The sequence below is a fragment of the Mauremys reevesii genome, linkage group 1, assembly GCF_016161935.1.
Source record: "Mauremys reevesii isolate NIE-2019 linkage group 1, ASM1616193v1, whole genome shotgun sequence".
NCBI lineage: Eukaryota > Metazoa > Chordata > Testudines > Geoemydidae > Mauremys > Mauremys reevesii.
This window is the reverse complement of record NC_052623.1, coordinates 199,034,983-199,061,406: the sequence shown is the minus strand read 5'-3', so window position 1 is coordinate 199,061,406 and position 26,424 is coordinate 199,034,983. Positions and strand designations below refer to the sequence as shown.

Genomic DNA, 26,424 nt, shown 5'->3' with positions numbered 1-26,424 from the left:
TGTGGCCTAGCCCAGTCCTGCTCTGGCCGAGCGCCCCAGCTCCGGCCCCAGCTCCAGGCCCAGGCCCGGCCGAGCGGCTCCAGCCGCGAGCGCCCCGGCTCCAGCCCGGGCCCAGCTCCGGCTCTGGCCCCGGCCACGAGCGCCCCGGCCCAGCGGCTCCGGCTGCGAGCGCCTCCAGCTCCGGCTGCGAGTAGCCCCAGCCCAGTCCTGCTCCGGCCAAGCGCCCCGGGCCTGGCCTGGCCCGGGCTCTGGCCGAGTGACTCCAGCCTCCGTCCGGGGCCAGAGCCACTCAGCCAGAGCCAGGGCTGGGGCTGCTCTACCAGGCCCAGGCCAGGTGAGGCCCGGGGCGCTAGGCTGGAGCAGGACTGGGCTGGGCCGCACCGCACCTCCCTGGAGCCCTCCTCGCTCCCCCACCCCATCTTACCTTGCCAAGCCTGGCTCCGGCCAAGCAGCTCCCCCCAGGCCTGGTCCTGCCAAGCAGCTCCGGGTCAGCCCCAGTCTGGTCCAGTGCCCCTGGCCTGGCCTCCAGCGCAGTAAGGGAGCAGGGAGGGGGTGTTGGAAGAGGGCAGGGGAGTTTGGGCTGGGGGTGAATAGGGGTCAGGGCGGTCAGAGGGCAGGGAATAGGGGGATTGAATGAGGGCAAGGGTCCCGGGGGGCAGTCAGGAAGGATCAGAGGTTGGATGGGGCGGTGGGGGCCAGTCAGGGGCAGGGGTTCCACTTCCAGGGGCAGTCGGGGACAGAGAGAAGGGGTGGTTGAATAAGGCAGGGGTCCCGGGGGGCCATCAGGAATGAGAGGAGGGGTTGGATGGGGTAGGGATCCGGGGGAGAGGCATCAAAGAATGTGGGGGGTTGGATGGGGCAGGAGTCCCGGGGGGGGGCACGACCCCCTCGTGGGGTGAGGAGGAGGGAACCAGTTGTTAATTTTTTTGGCAGCTCATCACTGACTGGGGCTAGAGTTAGAGTTGTATGTGCAAAAGAGTCATATGTTACTGACTCTTGAACAGAGCTAATAAAAAACCTGGTTTCCATTTCACAGGAAATTCTGAGATTTCAAAATGTATTTTCATTCCAAATCATTCAAAATGTACTGTGAAATGGAATTCTGAAGTTTTCTTCCCTTTTGGAAATATGTGGGTGGGAAATTTTGTCAAAATTGAAAATACTTTTTTTCGTCAGATGGAAAACTGTTTTGATGACATTTTTCTGATGATCTCTACTTTGGAGTGCACAATAGTGCAACCTTAATGTTTATAATGCAGTTTGTGTGTGTGTATAATATACAGTATATATAAATATAACATTTTGTACTGTTGTTCAACATGCTGTTTCTAATTGATTCTATAATCTCTTGATAGCATGTGTGTATATATATGTGTGTGTATATATATAGCGTGTGTGTATATATATATACGCACACACACATACATTATCAATTAGAAACAGCATTTTGAACAGCAAATACAAAATGTTATAGCTTTTTTTCATGAAACACTTCTACTTATTCAATTTATTCAGATGCTGGCACGTGCTCAGAAGCTGAATAATTTGCCTGCATACCAAACAAGAACTAAAAGTCCAAGAGAGTGATTAAGAAGATCTCCAAATGTTTATAACATACTATTACTACCTCAACAATGAAGCCTGATTGATTTGATACAAACATGTAATCATAATTTTTTTCCAAATAAAAAAAGTTTACAGCTCAAAAATACTTGAAAAGTTGGCACTATGACAGAGCACTGACTGACCGCATAGTGTGGTACTGCCTAGCAACATTGCCTAGCAACAGTAGGCTCTCACAGAAGAGCCTATATATCAGATTGGAGTTGTTCACTGAGTATCTGTTAGGAAAATGGTAATTATTTTCAACAGGAGGGACCGTGTCTTTTACAATTAGAAAAATGGTCCTTTCCAACTTACATTTTACTTCTGTAATGCTGTTAGTTGTGGGCTTTAGTTAGATGTTCAGATATAATGAGCCATGTAAGAAGATAGATAATATGTGAGAATATGCTTTTCCTTTCCCCAGCTTTTGTTTTGTTTTGTTTTTGTTTTCTAGTGTTTTGGACTGTAGATGGCTACTGTATTTCATTTCAAATTACAGTAAGCAGGTGATTTTGACATTTCATTTAAAAAAATTGAAATGAAACAGGAATGTTTTGCTTCTTTGATCAGATACAACTTTTTGTTTCCAGATTTATTGTATTTTAAAAGTCATTTTTATTATATTTAAGTGAAACTTTTCAACTGACTCACAGTAAGTTTCAAAATTTTGGATTTTCACTCGAAAAAACTTTCAAAATGTTGCAATTTCCCAAGGAATAGAAATTCGAGCTCCCAACCAGCTCTTCACACAAACAAAGGAACAAGCCTCCAAGCCCAGGATCCACAGATTCACACTACTGGGGCTTGTGCTAGCATTCTAAAAGTAGCTGTGTGGATGTTGCTTTGATGTTGTGGCTTGGCATACGTCCACACTACCCGCCCAATCGGTGGGTAGCGATCGATCTATTGGGGATCGATATATCGTGTCTCATCTAGACACGATAAATCAATCCCCAAACATGCTCCCGTCAACTCCGGAACTCCACCAGGGCGCGAGGCGGAAGCAGAGTTGATGGGGGAGCCGCAGCCATCGATCCTGCACCGTGAGGATGGGAGGTAAGTCTAAATAAGATACGTCGACTTCAGCTACGCTATTCCCATAGCTGAAGTTGCGTATCTTACATCAACACCTCCCCCCACCCAGTGTAGACCAGGCCTTGGTCTGCAGCTTGGGTTCCCAAGCCCATCCCAGTCCAAGGCTTCAGAGCCAGAGCTGAAACATCTAAACAGCTGCTTTTAGAGCACTAGCATGAGGCTCACTAGCACAAGTCTGCAGACAAAGGCTGGGAGGCTCACTCCCAGATGCAATGTAGACATGCACAAAGAAGACAATCCTTGCTCCATGGTGCTGACAGTCCAATGTTAGACAGGATGAAACAGAAGCAGTATTGCCAATCCCAAGTATTCAAAGATAATGAATCAGCCCTCCTTCCCCCCAAAACAGTGACATTTTTAGAAAACAATTTTGGGATTCTTTATTTGCATTCTGGTTTCGAGCCCTTAGGTTACACACAGGGCTTGTCTACATAGGGCATGTATACCAAAATAAAGTCACTTTTATTCTGGAATAGTAGTGTCCACATAGGGAGTTATACTGGCATAGCTACAGTATAATTTTTTCCCTGTGAACACAAGCCCTGTGTTGACATTTCCAAGCTTTTCTCTGCAACAGTGAGGGCTAGAAAGTTGCTTGATAAAAATAAAGAAAGCTAAGATTCTCCTGTAATAGGTATATTAGGCTCTGGGATTTAAAGTAAAACAAATATAAAATAGAAAGAATTAGCAATACTGCAGCTGGGGAAGGGAGAGAAACAAGCACAGTGGAGGTAGGTGGGAGAATGAGGTAACAAAACTGTTTAGCAGAAAAACAGAAGTCTCAGCTCATCACTTGTCTAACACATGCCAGACAGTAGTGATGTGTAGGTATCATGACAAAAGTAATTAGCTAATCTTCTAAATGACAGCTAATTAAGTCAACAAACTACAGTGGAATTTTGTTTTAGTAATCACCACTTATAGTGGTAACAGGATTCTACGGATGAAAAATTACTTTCCAAAAGCCGTTTTCTACTGTGACAGATGGTTTTCCACTTACCTATACTGTTCACTGGGCATTTGGATGTAAGAAAGTAATTCCTTTGATGTTTTCAAAGGTAGTAAAAATGTTACATGTGTTTGAGTGGCATTTATGCGCAGGAAAAAGAATGTTATAGTTTACGAGACAGCCACTTACAACCTGACTGACTTGCTAATATCTATGCAGTGTTGTTTAACTGTGTCATTCCCAGGCTATTAGAGAGACAAGGTGGGTGAGGTACTATCTTTTATTGGCCCAACTTCTGCTGGTGAGAGAGATAAGCTTCCGAGCTTACACAGAGCTCTTCTTTGCAATAGGAGAGCCCCAAGTTTGTTATAATTAGGAAAATGCCTCTTTCCCAAGCTTGTCTCTCTCACCAACAGGACTTGGTCCAATTACCTCACCCACCTTGTCTCTCTCATACACAGTGGAGCAAGTAAAATCTATGTCTTACTGGTGTGGTGTGGGGGCACCAGCTAAAGGAGGCACAAGACTTCCCCATGTACCCTCCATGTGATTCCTCACTACCCTGTCCCCAGGCCAGGGCCCCTATTCTCTTCTGGTCCCCTCCCCACATCCATCCCATGTTACCTGGGGCAGGGCTCTGTCCTCCTCCTCCCGTGCTGGAGACAGGGCCGGGGGGGATGAGGCTGGGGGGGGGGCAGTACAGCCACCGGAGGAGCTGCTGGCATTCTGCTCCTTTCCCCACTGCCCCTCCCAGCGGGGAAAGGAGAAGAACCCCCAGCCCTCTCCTGCAGCAGAGCTGCTGCTGTGTCTTTCTGGTATGCCATGCTGGTTATAAATAGCTTGCTGGTACGGTGTACCAGAGCGTACCAGCCTACTTGCACTGCTTCTCATACAGTACCTAGTCCAACTCGCACCATCTTCACTAGGTGGATATTTTGTTTCTATGCATGTGTCTGAGTTGGGGAGTTCCTGGCTGTGTATTTAGTGATCATTCAAACACTGTGGACCCTGCCATTGCCAAGCTCTTGTCTTTAGAACAATGTGCTACTGTGTAACAGTGTGGTCACATGATCAGCAGCCTGAAAGGGCATAGTTTGGTCTGTTTGAAAATGTAACAGCACAATAAATAAGGCTTAATGTGCCACAGCATCACCAGGGTCATGTTTCATTTTGTTGTCTTCATATTCGTGTTTACTTATTGGGAATGGTGTAGAAAGCAACAGACAGAACAAACAAATCCAAGCAACTACAGCCTGACATTTGATACCTGGAAGGTGGAAGTGTATAATTTTCTCTTGCTTGACCTGTTCAGACAAGAGGGAATGAAGGAAGATGAAGAAAGGGGAAATGCACCTACCAAGCTTAAGTACAAAAGGAATTAAGGATCGGAACATAAAACCTTGACAACATGAAACCTGTCCAAAGTACATTGAAATCAAGGGAAGTCTTGCTGTTGACTTCAACTGGGTTTGAATTAGGCTCAGGCCGGCATGACACAGACCACCCAGCAAAGGTTTCATTTAATATTAAATGAGTACAGGGAGTGAGCACATGCACTACATATGTGTTAACAGTAGCGGGAGGCTAGGGAAGGAATTTGAAAGGAGAGATGAAAACAAAAACACCACAGAAAGCTAACAGTTTTGTACATTTGTTTGAATAAAAAAATCCTCTTTAATCCTATTGAATGCTATTGTATTTTAGCTGAATTAAGCAAGCAATGTAATCAAAATACTTATTAATCCTCTATTGTTCAATTTCTCTATGGGTCCCACCTCCCAGAGTCTCTGAATCTATTCAGTAACAGACAGAATTATCGATTGCTTCCGTTTTGCATTTAAGAACAACAAAGCACCCAGTTGGAGTTCCTTAACAAAATGCTTAACTTTTAATGAATAGAGAAAAGGTCCAGGGAGTGAGTGAATGTGAAACAACAATCTAATCAGTTTGGAAGCAAAGACACTTTTCACTAGCTGCTGAGAGCTTCTGCCTAGAAGCGGCTCTCCACAGAGAACTGTAAGCAGCTCTTATCAGGCACACAAGCAGAAAAACAAGAGAGTGACCTTTGTGACCTCAGGTGTTCAACCCCACAAGAAGACAGCAGCCTCATGCTTACCAGTTTAGTCCATGTATGAGCTAATTTACCCGTTAGGCTGGGATTTCCAGAGGGGCTGCAGGATTCAGACCCACAACTCCCATTGACTTTAGTTATTCACACCATGCAAAGCACAGACCCAACATATTCCAGTTTTTGGCTAGGAGTTTTTTAGCTACTGTTGCCAAATGTAACCATTACTCATTTTACTTTACATTTGTGTATCTCAGACTTTTGGTGCTTGGGGATCTTTGCATGTGAGAATAGCCCTGAGGACTACACATAGGTAAGTGTTTTAGAGAGCAGGAGATCAGAACAACACTACAGGCTTCCAAACTAGCCTTCTTGCAGTAGAGTCCAAGCACTGCACCGCTCATCAAAGAGAAACAGATAGTTTCCTAGCCCTCCCTGAAAGTGCCTTATGGAAAAGTTCTTTAGAATGTAAAAGAGATTAAGGATTTGATTTGCAGAAGCATCCATCACTCTAATTGAAGTTAATGGGATCTGTAGGTGCTCAACGCCTCTAAAAATCAGGCCCTATATCAACATAGTTCAACAGAAAGTGTTCTTAAAACCTACAGAAAGTTGTACAGATTGAGATTCTTTCTGCAGGTTTTATGAACCAACGTAATAGTATAATACCTCAAGGATATAATTGTCTATTGAATTCTATAGGCTGGTTCAAAAATCCTAAAAAGTGATTAGCATTTTCTGTGAAATTCAATAGACATTTTCCCTAAGGAATTAAGGCATCACTTGTGAAGATATATAATGAAAAATGTAGGGTCGCAAGGAGGGCTGACTAAGGAATGCACTTATACGAGCTCCCCTGTTCCCTTCCCTTTGGCATTTCTGCAATGCAACTATACAGCTGAGCCTGTAGGCAGGTCAGTCCCCTGTGCAGTCACTGTTCCAGGGCATTCAGATCCTAGAAGGCCATCTACAATTTGCCCGTACAGAGTCCTTTAGCCCAGTGCAATATATAAACAGCTTTTCAACATTCTCTGTTAAATTGTTTTTGAGCCTAATATCCCAAGCAGGCTTTAGTAAGTGGTTAGAGCTGTCTTTAGCCTGCCTCTGAACTGGCTTAGCCACTTTTCAACCCATTTAAAAGGAAGCTATCTACATACTTTTCCCCGTATTTAAAAATACTTCTTCTACTCTCTTGTTGTTTATAATAACCTCTTGAAAGACTGAAAATGAAATCCATTTCCTTAAGGATGGACTTTCACTCTGGGGCAAACTTGAAATAAAAAAAAAGAGAGAGAGAATATATATACAAGAAGCAATTTGCTAGCTAAGTTCTGTATTTTCCTCTGCTATTATTGCAGTTACAGTGTTTAAACTGGAACAAGCACTTTCTTCCTCACCATTCTGTTTGGCTGAGTTGCAGTGAAGTTTACAATGTCACCATCAGTTTCAGTGGAGCAGACTGATGTCACAAATTCAATACTATGGGCCAAATGTTTTCCTCTTGCACAGGAACTTGAAAGAGGAGAGAAAGTGTTCATTAAATTATTTGAGTTCCAGGGTAGATAAATGCCCTGCTCTTAGCAAGACTGTAAAGGAGGGTGGCGAGAGGGGACACGAAAGCCCAGTTACAGGGAATGAGAGATCAAAGTGTGACCCTTGAGGCAACAGAAGGGTAGCAGCAGCCCTAAACCTGTCACATGGGAGGAGAGTGCTTGCTCTCTTTCACAAAATGTTGGGTATGTGTGTGTGATCAATAATTCCTGTCCTCTCCCCTTTCGTTGCTGGTAAGGTGGTGTCTGGTTGGTGATGTTTCATTAAAAAATAGGCCCCTTTTAAACACAGTACAACTAGGCTGGCCTGAGGGCCAAAAAGTCAGAGACAGGCTCTGAGGGGCCATATTTCATTTGCTTCAAAGACAACAGGGACAGAGGGAGACTGGAAGAAGCCATAAAAGAAATGGCAAGTGGAAAGAAGAGAAGAAGATCAGGGATTGTCCAAACTACTTTCCCCCATTGAACAGTTGTACATAAAATAAAATAAGATGCACCCACCATTTTTCAGCCAGTACATTGGAATACATTTTTATGCATCTATAACTTTGTTCTCTCTCACTCCCTATCCCTCTCCTCTCCACTCTTCTTTTGTTTTCTTCCTGGAGTTTTTTCCTCATCTCTCCTTAATATTACTATTTATTATTTACTGAGGTAACACCTACTGTCCTCATGCTTGGACCAAGGCCCCATTGTATTAGGTGTGCCACAAATACAGAACAAAAAGATTATCCTTGCCCCAAATACCTTACAATGTAAGAATTAGGCCTTGTCTACACTACAGAGTTAGGTCAACAAAAGGGAGCGAAAGTCAATCTACCTCTGTAAGGGTACGTCTACACTACGGGACTATTCCGAATTTGCATAAACCGGTTTTGTAAAACAGATTGTATAAAATCGAGTGCGCGTGGCCACACTAAACACATTAAATCGGTGGTGTGCGTCCACGGTCCGAGGCTAGCATCGACTTCTGGAGCGTTGCACTGTGGGTAGCTATTCCGTAGCTATCCCATAGTTCCCGCAGCCTCCCCCGCCCCTTGAAATTTCCGGGTTCAGATCCCAGTGCCTGATGGGGCAAAAATCATTGTCGCGGGTGGTTCTGGGTAAATGTCATCAGTCACTCCTTCCTCTGGGAAAGCAACGGAAGACAAGCATTTCGTGCCTTTTTTCCCTGGATTGCCCTGGCAGATGCCATAGCATGGCAATCATGGAGCCTGTTTTGCCTTTTGTGACTGTCACCGTATGTGTACTAGATGCCGCTCACAGAGGCGATTCAGCAGCGCTACGCAGCAGCATGCTTTTGCTTTTGCATGACAGCAGAGATGGTTACCAGCCATACTGCACCATCTACCATACCATAAATTGGTAAAAAGATGATCATGGCTACCAGTTGTTTTGCACCATTTGCTGCTGTCATAAGTGCCCCTGGCTGCTCTTAGCCAGGGGTGCAAAAGCCAAAATTGGGAATGACTTCCTGAGTCAATCCCTCCTTTTTGGTATCTAAAAATAGAATCAGTCCTGCCTAGAATATGGGCAAGTGTACTAGAGAACCACTATATCAGAGAGCACAGCTGCTCTGTGTCAGATCCTGCAGAAATTATGAGCTGTATGCTATTCACAGGTGGTGCTCCTGCAACAACTCCACCTGTTGATTCCGTTCTTCCCCCAGCCTTCCTGGGCTACCGTAGCATTCTCCCTCCACTTGTGTGATGAAGTAATAAAGAATGCAGGAATAAGAAACACTGACTTCTTAGTGAGAAATGAGTGGAAAGCAGCCTCCAGCTGCTATGATAGTCCAGACAGGACAGTAAGGAGTGTGGAGGAGAGGAGCCCAGCATCCCTCTGCTAGTCCAGGGGCAATTGAATCTTTTTTTTACACATGAAGGGTGGGGGCTGACAGAGCTCAGCCCCCTGTTGCTATGATGACGATGGTTATCAGCCATACTGCACCATCTACCAGGAAAAATTAGGGCCAGGCGCCCTTGATCGACCTGACGGATGCTAGTCAGCATGGTTACCAGCCCTTTTGCACTGCCCCATGTGCCAATAGGCTGATGATGAGGACGGGTACCAGTCATTTTGCACCATCAGCCACCCATGGCAGGGGGGGGAGCAAGGATGTTGGTGTTCAGTGCTGCAGCATTGCGTCTATCTGCAGCATTCAGTAAAGATAGGGTGACATGTAAAAGAGTCAAGAGAGGATTGTTTTCCCTTTCACTTCTGGGGGTGGGTGGGGGGGTGCGTAAATTGGCGAGCTATGCCCTGACCCACCGCGGACACTGTGTTTGACCCATGAAGCATTTGGAGCTCAGCCAAGAATGCAAATGCTTTTCAGAGACTGCAGGAACTGTGGGATAGCTTGAGTCCTCCAGTCCATGAGCGTCCATTTGATTCTTTGGCTTTCCGTTACGCTTGTCACGCAGCAGTGCGCTGAGTCCCTGCTATGGCGTCTGTCTGGAGATTTTTTAAAAATGTTTTTTAATTCGTCTTCTGTAACAGAGCGCTGATAGAACAGATTTGCCTGCCCTTACAGTGATCACGTCCGCATGGTCCATGCTGGAGCTCTTTCTTTATTTTGATTTTTAACTGCATCGCCACACATGCTGATCAGAGCTCCACGCTGGGCAAACAGGAAATATTCAAAAGTTCGCGGGGCTTTTCCTGTCTACCTGGCCAATGCATCCGAGTTCAGATTGCTGTCCAGAGCGGTCAGTGGTGCACTGTGGGATACCGCCCAGAGGCCAATACCGTCGATCTGCGGCCACACTAACCCTAATCCGATATGGTAATACCGATATTAGCGCTACTCCTCTCGTTAGGGAGGAATACAGAAACCGGTTTAAAGAGCCCTTTATACCGATATAAAGGGCCTCTTAGTGTGGACGGGTCTGGCGTTAAATCGGTTTAATGCTCCTAAAACCGGTTTAAACGCGTAGTGTAGACCAGGCCTAAGCATCTTCACCAGAATGTAGCTCCCACAGATGTAACTCGCCCACTACACCGACTTAATAACTCCACCTCCGTGAGAAGTATAGCGCTTAAGTCGATGTAGTTAGGTCAACATAGTGTCAATGTAGAAACTGCATTGCTTACATCGACTGTTGCTGCCTTTTGTAAATTGTCCCACAGTGCCCCACACTAGCAGTTAAATCGGTGCAAGCGCTCCTGGTGAGGATGTCCAGTGTCGACACTAGGAGCATAATGTGGACATGCAAAGCCAATTCAATTACTGTGGTGGTTGTACATCGATGTAACTTAGGTCGACTTAACTTTGTAGTGTAAACTTGTCCTAAGATAAGAAACAACAAGTACCTACAACGGAAGGGCGATCACAAGTTAACAGTGAAAAAATTCCAGTCAGCATAAGGAGTAGTCACAGCAGAATATGGTTAGGCAGCTCTTCTTTCTTCTAGTTTCTTTCTCTCTTCTTTAAACTTTAAGACTAGGACTTTCAAAAGGGCTCTATCTAATCTGTCTATCCATCTCAGGGTTTTATACTGCTTGCTGTCATCATAGTTTCTAAGCACCTTCCAAAAAAATCAAGTGGTGATAGTGAAGTCCATAGTGGGCTTCATGGAGGGGGCCCAATATCTAAGCCAGTGGGAACCTGAGAAGCACAAAGATGGCTGCCAGTGAGGTGGAAGATGAACAGGCTGCAAGCTCAAGGTGGAATACAGGTGTGGAGCCTGAGCTGGAGCATGGTCCACACCTGGCCTGGGACTCTCAGACTGAATTTGCAGACCAGACCAACCTCTGAGACCATGAAAATGGGAAAATGAAAAAAAAAATCACAAACATGGAGGCTGAACTAACCTTTTTGGGAAAACTCACCCTCCTATTTCCAAAGTTCTTTTTTTTTTTTCATTTTTTCCATTCTTCACATGCTGCTAATGGTTGGTTTCCCCTCAGGCAGCAGTACTAGATACAGTCTTCCTGCCTTAGACCAAACAACCTTGAAGGCCTCAGGTATGCCTTTTAGTTCATCTTTATTGCCTGTTGAGGATGGAGCCCATAAATCCTCACGCAAAATTTCAGAGTTTTATTGAATTTAGCCAAATGCTCCCATGTTACTCACTAAAAAATTAGGTGAAGCAACTAGGGTGACCAGATGTCCTGATTTTATAGGGACAGACCTGATTTGGGGGTCTTTTTCTTATATAGGCTCCTATTACCCCCACCTCCTGTCCTGATTTTTCACGTTTGCTGTCTGGTCACCCTAGAAGTAACAGAAAGCATCTAGGCTTCATGGCATGTAATCAGAAGATTATTCTTTGGGAGCCAATAAGCTGAGAAGGAAAAATTAAGATGAAGCATATTTAGTATTCTCTAGAAAGCTACTGGATAATGGTCAGTGTCCCAGTGCTTTATTAAGGGAGGATTGCAGCTGTCCATCATCAGCACCAAATGGAGTCCCTCTTAGACCCGAATGCTCAGAAGCCTCAGGATAGTGAATGAAAATGGAAAGGAAAAAAAACCCAAACTAACCTGCAAAAATGGTCAATTAGTAAAACTGACATTCAATATTAATTGGTTTAATTAATGGAATGTTCAATTACACAAACACTCCGCCTTCTCTAGGAATGACATTTCAATAGTGGGCAACAAATAAAAGTCCAGTTAATATTAGAAAGCAAAACTAGAAGATTAATAGCCTTCAGGAATAGTAGGTTAAAAAAAAACCCACCAAAGTCAGCCAGTCAATGGAAATAGGTGCCTGAGAAATATCCCAATTTTGCACATGATTATTTATGAGAGATGGAGGGCAACAGTTCACACACATGCCTTGCTTTACATCCTTGATTCAGACAGAAAAGACTGTAAGTAAAACAACTAGAGTTGCCAGTGGTGCATTTGTTAAGTGTTAGTAAATAGCTGCCCCACACACACCCTTGTTAAAATGAGAGAATTTTTGGACTTTGAACCCTAACAGAAATTTTAACATTTTATAAATAACGCATATTTATCATATGGTAAATATTTAAACATGTTGAATAATTTAGCAAAAAGAATATTTCTCTAATTTCACTTTAATGAGGGTTTTATAAAGTCAAAGCCTGCAGAGGCTTGGAAACTGTATCATGAAAAATACAGGCACTAAGAAAAAGGCCCTGTCTCAGTAAATTCAGGAATGGAGTGTCTGGAAAGGCAACTCCAGTCCCGTTAAATACAATAAAATGTTCAGGAATTGTGGCGAAATCAAAAAAAGAACTACAAGTTGAACAAGGCCCTACACTATTGAAGTCAATGAAACTTCTAGGCTATGTCTACACTAGCACTTTTGTCGGTAAGGGCATGGCTACACTTGCAAATGTAGAGCGCTTTGAATTAAACCAGCCTTCGTAGAATGCAGTAGGGAAAGCACTGCAGTGTGTCCATGCTGACAGCTTCAAGCGCATAGGTGTGGCCACATTTGCAGCACCATTGGGAGCCGTGCATTATGGGCAGCTATTCCACAGAGCACCTCTTTCCATTCTGGGGCTGTGTCTTGTGAGAAGGAGGTGGGGGGTGCAGGGCATTCTGGGTCCTGTCCCAATGCCCCGTGATGCATCGCTTTGCATCCCAGTAATCTCTCTGCTTCCATCCACATTTGGCGCCATCTTTCAATGTTTTTTGTGCTTCGCGCTCTGTCTTCCCTTTTTGGTCTGCGGGAATGGAACCCGAACTGCTGAGGAATATGCTGACGAGTCTCGCCTGAACGTCACGTTTGGCAGTCAAGTTACTCCTTAACATCCAAACTGACAGTGAGGACTCCGACGATGATATCAACTCAAGTAACACATATGACACGAGATTGCTTGTGGCATTCACGGACATGCTCAGCACTGTGGAAACGCCACTTTTGGGCTCAGGAAACAAGCACTGAGTGGTGGGATCACATCGTCATGGAAGTCTGGGATGATGAGCAGTGGCTGCAGAACTTTCAGATGAGAAAAGCCACTTTCATGGGACTGTGTGCTGAGCTCACCCCTACCCTGTGGCACAAGATTGAGCGCTGCCCTGATGGTGGAGAAGCGGGTGGCTATTGCAATCTGGAAGCTGGCAACTGCAGACAGCTACCAATCGGTCGCTAACCAGTTGGAGTGGGAAAGTCGACTGTTGGAATCGTGTTGATGCAAGCTTGCAGGGCCATTAATCGCATCATGCTCAGAAGAACCACGACTCTGGGAAATGTGCATGACATTGTGGCTGGCTTTGCACAAATGGGTTTCCTTAACTGTAGAGGGATGATAGATGGGACACATATTCCAATTCTGGCACCAGCCCACCTAGCCTCTGAGTATGTTAATTGGAAGGGGTATTTCTCTATGGTTCTCCAGGCACTTGTGGCTCAACATGGGCGTTTCATTGACATTAACGCAGGCTGGCCCGGAAAGGTGCATGACACACATGCATCTTTCAGAACACTGGCCTGTTCAGGAAGCCGCAAGCCGGAACTTTTTTCCCAGAGCAGAAGATCACTGTAGGGGAAGTTGAAATGCCCATTGTGATACTTGGAGACCCTGCTTACCCTTTAATGATGTGGCTCATGAAACCCTACACAAGGAGCCATGACAGAAGCAAGGAGCGGTTCAACAACAGGCTGAGCCAGTGCAGAATGACCGTGGAGTGTGCTCTTAGCCATTTAAAGGGCCACTGGCGCTCTCTGTATGGGAAGCTGGACTTGGCCGATGACAACATCCCCGCGGTTATATCCGCGTGCTGTACCCTCCATAACATTTGTGAAGGGAAGGGTGAAAGATTCACTCAGGCATGGAACTTGGAGGTTCAACTCCTGGAGGCTGAATTTGAACAACCAGAGAGCAGTGCTGTTAGAGGGGCCCAGCATGGGGCTGCAAGGATTAGAGATGCCTTGAGGGAGCAATTTGAGGCTGAAAGCCACCAGTAATTTTTGATGCCCTGCTCAGGAGTGAAGTGCAGCAGTTCCAATGTCTGTTGGAATCTGTGTTTGCTACACTGACTTGCAGTGCCTGTTGTTTTCCTGGGCTAAGGTATCTTTTACTTTATGCAATAATAAAGAATGTTTTCAAAGCCAAAAAATCCATTTATTGACAAGAAACACAACTGCTTGGGAAACAGAAAGGGCAAAGGGGTGGTGGGGAACGGTTCAATCACAGATTTGCAAATGTCCTGTTCTCATATTCAACCTTCCTGTCTGGAGTGCTGTGCAATGAGTGCTGCACTTCAGGATGGTGATGGGGGTTGAGTGCAGCGGGTAAGAGTCGTAGTTTTCAGGGGTGGGTTGTGAAGCTACAGGTGTAGGAGGCAGCTAGTGGTGGTAAGAACCTGGATGTTGGGGAAAGTGGGTTGGGGGTGACATGGGAGCACTAGGAAAAGAATTTTGGGACAAGGGCGCGGGGTGGGCAGGCGCGGTAATGGATTGAGTCTGCTTGGCACTCCATGATTCTTGTTAGCCACTCCAAGCTTTGCTGCTGGAGCTCCGCGCTTTTGTGCCAGAGCTCCTCATTCTGCTGGCGGATTCTCCTTTCTCTCTCCCTCCACTCCTGCACTTTTAGATTCTCGTTAAGTGAGCGCTGCATTACTTCATGCAGCATGTCTTCTTTGCTTTTACGTGGCCTCTTCCTAATTCTTTGCAGTCTTTCAGCCGGTGATAACACAGACGGCTGAGATCTCAAGGTTGCATCTGTAAAGGCAAAATGCAACACTTAACAGAGGCAGCTTGTTCACCCCAAACAGAGCAATGATTCCTCCGTAGTTAAAGAGGGCAAGCACAGTCTACACAATAGCATAATTTGCCCATCCCAAACAGGGGCGGCTCTAGCGATTTCGCCACCCCAAGCATGGCGGCACACCGCGGGGGCGGTCTTCCAGTCGCCGGTCCCGCGGCTCTGGTGGACCTCCCACAGACATGCCTGCGGAGGGTCTGCTGGTCCCGCGGCTCCGGTGGACCTCCCACATGCATGCCTGCAGAGGGTCCGCTGGTCCCGCAGCTCCGGTGGACCTCCCACAGGCGTGCCTGCGGATGCTCCACCAAAGGCGCGGGACCAGCAGACCCTCCACAGGCACTCCTGCGGGAGGTCCACCGGAGCCGCCTGCCACCCTCCCGGCGACCGGCAGAGCGCTCCCGCGGCATGCCGCCCCAAGCACGCGCTTGGCGTGCTGGGGTCTGGAGCTGCCCCTGATCCCAAAGCGAATGCACATAACCCACAGGAGCCTCAAAATGGTGAGTAAGCACAGGGTCAAGTGGGACCAATTGTTTCATGGTTGTACTGTCCTCTGGGTTTCTGTGCCTTGGGGAGAGTCAACAGCGACAGGGGGCCCCTATACAGAACACTGTCCCCACGTCTTCCACAGGAGTTCACCCTGGAGGATATCTCACTGCTGAGGGTGACCTGGGAAGCAAGGGAGGGTCTTCTACTACAATGAGATTTCCACCCTGACCCATATGCAGCTTGCCTGTGTATAGCAATGGTCCCCCCGCCCCTCACGGCACAGTGGCATGGACATGTTAGCCTGACTGGGACAAAGACCACAGTGGCTCTCCCAAGAAACCTGCGCAAGCACATTGCGCAAGTTCTGGATGAGACCTTTGAAGAGATCACAGAGGCCGATAACCGCAATGTGAGAGAGCATATCAACGCCCTACTCTGCATCTAAGCATGCATGCAGCCCTAACCCTCCTCACCCCAAGAGCCCGAACCAAATAACTTCCTTCCCAAAATAAAAGCCACTTACCGGGTACCTCCTCTGTTGTCTGTCCTTCCCCAAGCACTGGCCACCGTGATTGGCTACCTTCCTCCTGGCTTGAAAACAGCTCCTGGCTACATGCATCTAGGGATTCTAGGGTGTCTTCCTCCTCCTCCTCAGCACCCTCGTTCCTGCTTTCCTCCTCCTCCTGCCTTGTTGAACTGGGCTCTGAAGTGTCCATGATGGTACTCAGAGTGGAGGTGGGGTCACCCCCAAGTATCGCGTCCAGCTCTTTGTAGAAATGGCAGGTCGCAGGGGCAGCACCGGAGTGTCGGTTTGCCTCATGAGTTTTGCAGTAGGCATTCCGCAGCTCCTTCACTTTAACCCTGCACTGCAGTTTGTCCCGGCCATGGCCCCTTTCGATCATGTCCCTTAATATCTGCCTGAAGGTATCGTAATTCCTATGGCTGGAGCACAGCTGGGACTGAACAGCTTCCTCACCCCAAACACTGATGAGGTCCAGCACCTTGCCATTGCTCCATACTGAGGATCGCCTGGCACGTGGAGGCATGGTCACTTGGAAAGATTCACTGATAGCACTCCAGGACTGGTTGAGCAAACAGGAAGGGGATTTTCAAAATTCCCAGAGAATTTAAAGGGCGGGTCTGGCAGTTGGTCACCTGAGGGCAGGGTAGTAGAGTTCAAAGTGATGGCCAGAGTGGCTAAAACAGGCATTATGGGACACTTCTGGAGGCCGATTAGAGCGCATTAACTGACCAGGGCATCCACACTGGCGCCACGGCGCTCCGGCGGGGGTGCATCAAACATTATTCCACTCGCCCGGGGCTGCTTTAATGCGCTGTAAATCACAAGGGTAGCCAAGCCCTAAAACTTTTGTTGGTCAGGAGTGTGAAAAAACCACTCCCCTGACTGACATGTTTCATCAACAAAAGGCCAGTGTGGACAGCAATATGTCAGTGGGAGATACTCTCCTGCTGACATAGCTAATGCCACTCACTGGGGTGGTTTAATTATGCCAGCAGAAGAGCTCTCTCCCACTGGCACACAGCAGCTACACAGGAGACCTTACAACGTAAGATCCATAGTGTAGACATGGCCTTATGGGACCAGGTCCAGTGGGTGGAACCTCCTAACACCCTATATGGCTTTGTTGAGATCAATGGGAGATTTATCACTCACTTCAATGACAGCAGGATCTGAATGTTTGGACCACTAAAGTCATGGAAGGTTGTCCATGCTGTTCAATCAGAGTTGGACCGCACCCATAGGTGTCAATTTAGAAAGGTACTTTAAGCATATGCCCAACTTTAAGACCATAAGAACATAAGAACGGCCATACTGGGTCAGACCACAGTTCCATCTAGCCCAGTATCTGTCTACCGACAGTGGCCAATGCCAGGTGCCCCAGAGGGAGTGAACCTAACAGGCAATGATCAAGTGATCTCTCTCCTGCCATCCAGCTCCATCCTCTGACAAACAGAGGCTAGGGACACCATTCTTACCCATCCTAGCTAATAGCCATTTATGGACTTAGCCACCATGAATTTATCCAGTCCCCTTTTAAAAATTGTTGTAGTCCTAGCCTTCACAACCTCCTCAGGTAAGGAGTTCCACAAGTTGACTGTGCGCTGCGTGAAGAACTTCCTTTTATTTGTTTTAAACCTGCTCCCTATTAATTACATTTGGTGACCCCTAGTTCTTGTATTATGGGAATAAGTAAATAACTTTTCCTTATCCACTTTCTCAACATCACTCATGATTTTATATACCTCTATCATATCCCCCCTTAGTCTTCTCTTTTCCAAGCTGAAGAGTCCTAGCCTCTTTAATCTTTCCTCATATGGGACCCTCTCCAAATCCCTAATCATTTTAGTTGCCCTTTTCTGAACCTTTTCTAGTGCTAGAATATCTTTTTTGAGGTGATGAGACCACATCTGTACACAGTATTAGAGATGTGGGCGTACCATGGATTTATATAAGGGCAATAATATATTCTCAGTCTTATTCTCTGTCCCCTTTTTAATGATTCCTAACATCCTGTTTGCTGTTTTGACCGCCTCTGCACACTGCGTGGACATCTTCAGAGAACTATCCACGATGACTCCAAGATCTTTTTCCTGACTCGTTGTAGCTAAATTAGCCCCCATCATGTTGTATGTATAGTTGGGGTTATTTTTTCCAATGTGCATTACTTTACATTTATCCACATTAAATTTCATTTGCCATTTTGTTGCCCAATCACTTAGTTTTGTGAGATCTTTTTGAAGTTCTTCATAATCTGCTTTGGTCTTAACTATCTTGAGTAGTTTAGTATCATCTGCAAACTTTGCCACCTCACTGTTTATCCCTTTCTCCAGATCATTTATGAATAAATTGAATAGGATTGGTCCTAGGACTGACCCCTGGGGAACACCACTAGTTACCCCTCTCCACTCTGAGAATTTACCATTAATTCCTACCCTTTGTTCCCTGTCCTTTATCCAGTTCTCAGTCCATGAAAGGACCTTCCCTTTTATCCCATGACAGCTTAATTTACGTAAAAGCCTTTGGTGAGGGACCTTGTCAAAGGCTTTCTGGCAATCTAAGTACACTATGTCCACCGGATCCCCCCGGTCCACATGTTTGTTGACCCCTTCAAAGAACTCTAATAGATTAGTAAGACACGATTTCCCTTTACAGAAACCATGTTGACTATTGCTCAACAGTTTATGTTTTTCTATGTGTCTGACAATTTTATTCTTAACTATTGTTTCGACTAATTTGCCCGGTACCAACGTTAGACTTACTGGTCTGTAATTGCCTGGATCACACCTAGAGCCTTTTTAAAATATTGGCGTTACATTAGCTAACTTCCAGTCATTGGGTACCGAAGCCGATTTAAAGGACAGATTACAAACCTTAGTTAATAGTTCTGCAACTTCACATTTGAGTTCTTTCAGAACTCTTGGGTGAATGCCATCTGGTCCCGGTGACTTGTTAATGTTGAGTTTATCAATTAATTCCAAAACCTCCTCTAGTGACACTTCAATCTGTGACAGTTCCTCAGATTTGTCACCTACAAAAGCCGGCTCAGGTTTGGGAATCTTTCTAACATCCTCAGCCGTGAAGACTGAAGCAAAGAATCCATTTAGTTTCTCCGCAATGACTTTATCATCTTTAAGCGCTCCTTTTGTATTTCGATCGTCAAGGGGCCCACTGGTTGTTTAGCAGGCTTCCTGCTTCTGATGTACTTAAAAAACATTTTGTTATTACCTTTGGAGTTTTTGGCTAGCCGTTCTTCAAACTCCTCTTTGGCTTTTCTTATTACACTCTTGCACTTAAGCTGGCAGTGTTTGTGCTCCTTTCTATTTGCCTCACTGGGATTTGACTTCCACTTTTTAAAGGAAGTCTTTTTATCTCTCACTGCTTCTTTTACATGGTTGTTAAGCCATGGTGGCTCTTTTTTAGTTCTTTTACTGTGTTTCTTAATTTGGGGTATACATTGAAGTTGGGCCTCTATTATGGTGACTTTAAAAAGGGCCCACGCAACTTGCAGGGATTTCACTTTAGTCCCTGTACCTTTTAACTTTTGTTTAACTAACCCCCTCATTTTTGTATAGTTCCCCCTTTTGAAATTAAATGCCACAGTGTTGGGCTGTTGAGGTGTTCTTCCCACCACAGGGATGTTGAATGCTATTGTATTATGGTCACTATTTCCAAGCGGTCCTGCTATAGTTACATCTTGGACCAGCTCCTGCGCTCCACTCAGGATTAAATCTAGAGTTGCCTCTCCCCTTGTGGGTTCCCTTACCAGCTGCTCCATGAAGCAGTCATTTAAAGTATCAAGAAATTTTATCTCTGCATTTCGTCCTGAAGTGAAATGTTCCCAGTCAATATGGGGATAATTGAAATCCCCCACTATTATTGGGTTCTTAATTTTGATAGCATCTCTAATTTCCCTTAGCATTTCATCATCGCTATTACTGTCCTGGTCAGGTGGTCGATAATAGATCCCTAATGTTATATTTTTACTAGCGCATGAAATTTCTATCCATAGAGACTCTATGGAACATGTGGATTCACTTAAGATTTTTACTTCATTTGAATCTACACTTTCTTTCACATATAGTGCCACTCCTCCCCCTGCACGACCTGTTCTGTCCTTACGATATATTTTGTAACCTGGAATGATTGTGTCCCATTGATTGCTCTCAGTCCACCAGGTTTCTGTGATGCCTATTATATCAATATCCTCCTTTATCACAAAGCACTCTAATTCACCCATCTTATTATGTAGACTTCTAGCATTTGTGTACAAGCACTTTAAAAACTTGTCCCTGTTTATTAGTCTGCCTTTTTCTGATGTGCCAGATTGTTTTTTATGTGACTGTTTATCATCTGATCCGGACCTTACTTTATCCTCTTCCGTCCTCTGCTCCTGACTATAACCTGGAGATTCTCTATCATCAGACTCTCCCCTAAGAGAAGTCTGTGTCCGATCCACATGCTCCTCTGCAGCAGTCGGCTTTCCCCCATCTCCTAGTTTAAAAACTGCTTTACAACCTTTTTAATGTTTAGTGCCAGCAGTCTGGTTCCACTTTGGTTTAGGTGGAGCCCATCTCTCCTGTATAGGCTCCTCCCATCCCAGAAGTTTCCCCAGTTCCTAATGAATGTGAACCCCTCCTCTCTACACCATCATCTCATCCACGTGTTGAGACTCTGAAGCTCTGCCTGCCTACCTGGCCCTGCGCGTGGAACTGGGAGCATTTCTGAGAATGCCACCATAGAGGTCCTGGATTTCAGTCTCTTCCCTAGCAACCTAAATTTGGCTTCCAGGACATCTCTCCTACCCTTCCCTATGTCATTGGTACCTACATGTACCACGACCACCGGCTCCTCCCCAGCACTACACATAAGTCTGTCTAGATGCCTCGAGAGATCCGCAACCTTCGCACCAGGCAGGCAAGTCACCATACGGTTCTCCCGGTCATCACAAACCCAGCTATCTACGTTTCTAATAATCGAATCTCCCATTACTAACACCTGCCTTTTCCTAGAAACTGGAGTTCCCTCCCCCGGAGAGGCAACCCCAGCACCATCTGGAAGGAGGGTCCCAACTACGGGAAGGTTTCCCTCTGCTCCCATTGACTGCTCTGCTTCCCTGGTCCATTCTTCCTCCTCAACAGCGCAGGGGCTGTCTGAGCAGAGGTGGGATAATTCTACAGTGTCCCAGAAAGCCTCATCAACATACTTCTCTGCCTCTCTTAGCTCCTCCAGTTCCACCACCCTGGCCTCCAAAATCCATACATGGTCTCTGAGGGCCAGGAGCTCCTTGCACCGACTGCACATATACGCCACCCGCCCACAGGGCAGGTAATCATACATGCAACACTCAGTGCAATAAACTGGATAGCCCCCACTCTGCTGCTGGGCTTCTGCCTGCATTGTCTCCTAGTTAATGTAAACTGAAGTCAATGGGACTAAGTATATGCTTAAAATTAAGCATATACATAAGTGCTGTGCTGAACAGTAATGGACTTAACCATGTGCTTAAAGTTAACTATGTGTCTAACTGTATTGCTGAATCAGGACCTTATTGGGAGCTGTGGGGTTAAGATTCTTCCTAGCAAATTTTAAAGTCAAACATCATTGTTCATAGCCAACCTGACAGCAATATAAATGAACAAGACATATTTCTGAGCGCCTCTAAGCACATACTGGTCTAACTACTAAAATAACCAAACGCACCTGGCAGTTTGAGACCCAGTAATTTATAAATGTTCAAATCCCAGTCTGAAAAAAAGACAAAAAACAAAACAAAAACCTGCTTTTAAAGAAAATATAATGGCATGCATTCCAGAATAGTTCTACAAATCTGTTAAGCAAAAATCTCTGCCTTAAAAATAACCTCTGGTTATAGCAATGCTGCAAATATGTTGTCTTTTTAAAAAAAAAATCAGTGAAAACATGAAAAAACCCTCCAATTTTTAAAGATAAACACTTTATTTTTTCATTTATACAGGAATGACTTTGTTGTATGGATACCCTTCAATAAAATTACAGATTAGATTTAGGAGTCTGGTTTTGAGGCCTTATATTTAGTTTTTTATCTTTCTTGATTTAAAAATAATTCAATAAAATTAAGAACCAGGGATGTAATTACACACACACACACACACACACACACATTTTTTTTTAGTAAATCATAACCCAGAAACTTATCTAAATATTTTTTCAACAGATATACCAGAAGCTATGCTCTCCTTAGAAGTAGTAAGAGCCCCACTGGAAAATATCTTTCAAATCTTACGAATGAACAAGTCTTTGAGAATTGATATCCTGCAGGTAAGATTTATTTTTTTCCAACTTTTAATCCACTTTATATTAAAGTCACAGGATTAAAAAAAATACTTTGATTTTAGGGCATTTGCTATTAGCTCAGCATGCTCCCATATGTAAAACCATAATAGATCACTAATTTTACTTACTTTATTAAAAGAATACAACTAATGTGCTTCTTAATAACTACTTAACATTTTCTTCAAAAGCACGTCTGTTTGTTACTTGATCGCACACTACTTACTTCTACTCTTTGACCTGATTCATTAAAAATGTGTTCTAAACTGCTACAAGTATATGTCCAGAATATTTAATACAATGCAAAGTAATTATAATCTGAAGGGTTTGAAATATAACTGAAGTAGATCCCTAGGGCTATTTCCTTATAATTAGGTATGACATAAATAATCATGATTAATTATGTTTCTAGATAGTCATCTGCCTCTGATGAATTATTGTTGTTCCTGATAATACTAAAAGAAATGAAATGCGTTTAAACAGGGCATTTTCTTAAACCTCATGTGCAAGTGAGGCATGCAGACTATAAATGGCTTTGATGTAGCTCTGATCTATTGTGCCACTGCAGTTCCTATTCTTCATTCTTTGAGCACATTAAATAACACTGTCTGGCAATAAATCAAAAGCCAGTAAACCACAATAAAAGCAAATACTTTTATTTGATTAGTTTCAGTTTAATAGGTTTTGAATGAGAGCATGGTTTTTCTCAAATTCTGACCAGTTTATTAAAGATGTTATGAAAGGGTTGGCATTTGTATTTGTGATGTACCTTGGCTATCAACGTATCAGCATAGGTTACAGGCCGGTATGCAAATCAGAGATTGGGCAGATTGAGGTTGTTTTTTGCAAAACCTCAGTCATTGTGTTTGGTTTGCAAGCACAAAAGCAAAACCAAGTCTGGTTCTGGTTTTGGACTCATGGCATCAAATCTGTCCTTATTCAACAAATCCCAGAGCCCGCTGCCTGTTTTCTGCTTCTTGATGTATGGTCATGATTATTCTTTAAATACCACTACCACTTGGGGCTCAGCTCTCAGTTGGGCCTCCATACTGCAAGACACACATGTAATAAGAGAACTCCCTGGCCCAAAGAGCTTACAATCTAAACAGAAAATACAGATAAAGGATGAGAGAAAGGAATATTATTATCTCCTTTTTTACACATAGAGAACTGAGGCACAGAGAGATGAATTGAACTGCCCACGGTCACACAGAAAGTCTGTGGCAAAGCCCAAAACAAACTCAGATCTCCTGAGTACCAGTCCCTGGCCTTATCTATAAGACCATCTTCCCTTGGTGTGCTGGCTACCTGCAATTGTAAGGCAGTTCCTCCACTGAGCTACCTCTCACCCTTTTTGCAGGAGGCTGGAAATGCAGTTCCTTGAAAAAGCCACTGCACAGCCATAGGCAGCAAGGTGCTAAAGAGAAAATCTGAAGGTGACTTTGACCTTCAGGCAGGGTGGTCTCTCATGAATGATGGTTTCAAACTGGTTGCCATAGGATTCATGTGCCTCTAAGGAGACATGAAGAAACCAAAAGAGTTCATCTGAAGAGTAGAATTCTTAACAAGCCACAGTGGTTTAAGGGAGAAAGCAAGAAGGCCAGTGGAAGCTGTAGTAGTCAAGATGAGAGATAAAAAAGACAGAAAAATAGGCTTACTTGCAAAAAAGGAAGGGGGAAAAGGGACAAGTTCTCAAAGCAGTAACATGAAACTGACAAGCAGAAGCAACAGGTGAGCAGTGGATGAAAGGGTGAAAAGTTAAAAATAACCTCACAATTATGAGCAGTCACGGTAGGAGTGAAAGTAGAGGAATTTGTATCAATATTAGTAGGTAGAATGCAGAGAGGGGCAAATATTGGAAGGATAATTCCGTGGAAGTTTATTTTCTGTTACTTTTCCACTAAATGAGTTTACTGCCAAGAACACTCACTGAAATGGAATTTTAAGTGAGTCTAGCAGAATATCCAGAGAAAGCAAATTGTGAATTTGTAATCATGCATATTCTCTCCAGAAACCTGATGTTATGGGATTTTGAAATCACATTTGATTTGCTTCTGACAGAAATATCATATGGTAGGAAATCTTTTCTGCCTTTTGCGTTGGGTGCAATGTAGGAACACAATAACCATCATGAAGAACATTGATTTTAACAGATTTGCACATCCCATTTCTGATTTTCAGAAGCTAGATAAAATATTGACTATGCCAAGTTTGCTGCAAGTAAAGGAAATAGAAGAGGTTGCTAATTGCTCTATCATCTTGCCAAATGCTTTTAATATATTTAACATGCAATTTGCACTATTGCTATTGACATGAACTCTGCTTGTGCAAACATTTAATAAATATGGTCCGAAGTTACCTCCAAAGCTCATATGCCAGTCTGCAGTTGAACTTTGTCCAAGCACTCTCTCTCTATCTGATTGAGAACTCTTAATTTTTAATGTGGCTTCAAAAATAATTTAAGTGACAGATGTGAATGTGCTATACTAAAGTACCTGATATATGGAACTCTACCCATAAAACCTGCTAATCCAGTTGCTTTAACACTAACGTCATTCCTAAAAGTATCTTTTTTTAGAGAGAGACTCTTTTGCAAATAACAAAAAATAAAACAGGATTTTACCTCATGAAGGCCCTTTTTTTATCCCCTGCTGCTCTTAAGCCAGGCATCATTTTCCTCCCAGAACAGGTGAAAACATGAGGATGAAAACTCTCTCTACCCAATTAAAATCCTGATTCGGCAAACCCTTGGTCTCCTGAGTAGTCCTTAGACAAGCAAGTATTTGCATGATTAAGAGCTACTTGGACAAATAGGATCAGGCTCATATTCCCTAAATCTGACCTTATCTGAGACTGAGAGGGCATACTGGGTAAGTAAAATATACTCTCATCTACATTCCTGGGAACCACATTCAGCCCTCAGGTATGTACAAGCATCACACGTTTACTTATAATGGGAGTTTTGCATGTGTATCAGAAGACAGAATTTTCCCCTTTCAGAAAACCTACACCCTCTTTCCACTGATGAAGATCCCTTGATGATTTTTCTCATGGCTTTGTATTGGTTTGTAGTTTCCTGGTGCGTATTTGTAATGGTTTGAGTCAGGTATGGTAAATGCTTACCTTGGTGTGTGTCCTATTGTCTTGTTCTGCCTCCTGCATTTGTGTTCTAAAAATCAGCAACGCAGCCTCTCTTCAGAACTCTCATTCCATCAGATAAACCAGCACTTCTTAATTGCTCAGAAATGAGTAAAAACATATGTTCTCTTATGGAAATAATTAGTTGTTTATTCATATGCACACTCTGTATTTAATTGCAGCTGTACGCTCTGGCTTATACACATTGTATCTATTATATGAAAATAGTTAATGATATACCCACTTCAATTAGAAATATGTGCAAAGCAAAAGCTTCATTAGAAGTGGTAGAAACAAAACTTCACTATTGAAACCAATAATTTCCAGCATGTAACTTATTTTTCAAAAAAATACTCTGCACAGTACTTTCTTTTTGGATGTTACCAACACTTGAATCATAAAGCACCTTTCCTCTGCTTAAAACAGCTGACATGACAATGAAAGACCTCTGCTTCAGGACAACCACTCTTTTTTCCTCCTATATAACAAGTGCTAGTCAACCATAGGTGCTCTCAGAGAAGTCTACTTTTAGTGCTTTTTCCCAGTAAAAGGTAATTTTTTTGTCCATTAGTATTTTATTCTTTGTCTCGCAATACTTTTAGCCACCACTCAACGTTCTGCCCACAGTTCCCATTATGCTGAATTTTTATTTATTTATTTCTATGCACATTGCTGTAATGTCAGAGCCTCACAAACATTAATTTCCAGTGGAAATTGTTTCTTTGCATTTTCTTAAATGACTAAGATCAGGGCCACAGCCACTAAAATGGATCTAACAGCAAAAAGAAGTCAAACATAAATTAAACATTACTATGTTCATTGATTTATCCTGAGAATCCCAACACCAGAGATCATTTCTGGGGCAAAATCTGTGAAAGTGTATGAGCTATTAAGTGCTCAAGATCCAGGGCCGGCTCTAGGCACCAGCGTCCAAAGCAAGTGCTTGGGGCAGCACTTTTCAAGGGGCTCCACTCCGGCCCTTTGGGGCGGCACTTTTCAAGGGGCGGCATTCCAGC

At 44.1% G+C, this 26,424-nt stretch overlaps 1 long non-coding RNA gene across 2 annotated transcripts in view; it reads left to right on the top strand.

The window, feature by feature from the left end:
- The first annotated feature begins 1,797 nt into the window (after positions 1 to 1,797).
- The window catches only part of LOC120395223, a 63,748-nt gene continuing 39,121 nt past the window's right edge, over positions 1,798 to 26,424 (top strand). The window contains exons 1-4 of one of the 2 annotated variants that reach the window (XR_005592532.1): positions 1,826 to 1,855; positions 2,060 to 2,103; positions 5,975 to 6,030; positions 22,155 to 22,258. This is a non-coding gene — a long non-coding RNA (uncharacterized LOC120395223). Of the gene's footprint in view, positions 1,856 to 2,059; positions 2,104 to 5,974; positions 6,031 to 22,154; positions 22,259 to 26,424 lie in introns of both variants that reach the window. The other variant, XR_005592531.1, reaches the window with a different exon arrangement.